This window comes from Galeopterus variegatus, unplaced genomic scaffold, assembly GCF_000696425.1.
Source record: "Galeopterus variegatus unplaced genomic scaffold, G_variegatus-3.0.2 Scaffold10881, whole genome shotgun sequence".
NCBI lineage: Eukaryota > Metazoa > Chordata > Mammalia > Dermoptera > Cynocephalidae > Galeopterus > Galeopterus variegatus.
Genome location: NW_007736992.1, coordinates 3,273 through 4,022, shown reverse-complemented (window position 1 = coordinate 4,022; position 750 = coordinate 3,273).

Genomic DNA, 750 nt, shown 5'->3' with positions numbered 1-750 from the left:
TACTTTCCTTCTATACCAAATTTGCTGAGAGTCTTTATCATGAAGAGATCTTGAATTTTGTTAAATGCTTTTTCTGCATTTGTTGAGATAATTGTATGTTTTTGTCCTTGATTTTGTTGATGTGGTGTATCACATTTATTGACTTGCATAGGGTGGACCAGTGTTGCCTCCCTGGGATGAATCCCACTTGATTATGGTGAATAATTTTTTTGATGTGTTGCTGTATTCTGATTGCTGTTACTTTGTTGAAGATTTTTGTGTCTATGTTCATCAGAGACAGTGGCCTGTAGTTTTCTTTTTATTGTATCCTTGTCTGCTTTTAATATCAGGGTGATGCTGGACTCTCATAGACTGTTTGGAAAAACGGCCTCTGTTTCATTTTTCTGGAATAGTTGGAAGAGAATTGGTGTTACCTCCTCTTTAAATGTTTGGTGGAATTCAACAATAAAGCCATTCAGGCCTGGGATTTTCTTTGTTGGGAGACTGCTGATTGCTGCTTTAACCTCATTGCTTGTTATTGGTCTGTTCTGGTTTTTTATGTCTTCTTGATTCTGTTTTAGTAATAGTTTCTATGTGTCCAGAAATTTATCCATTCCCTCCAGGTTTTTGTATTTGTTGGCATATAGTTCTTTATAATAGTCTCTAATGATTCTTTTTATTTCTGTGGTATCAGGTGTAATGTCTTCTTCTTCATTTCTGGTTTTTGTCATGTAAGTGTTTGCTCTTCTTTTATTTTTAGTTTTATTTTGT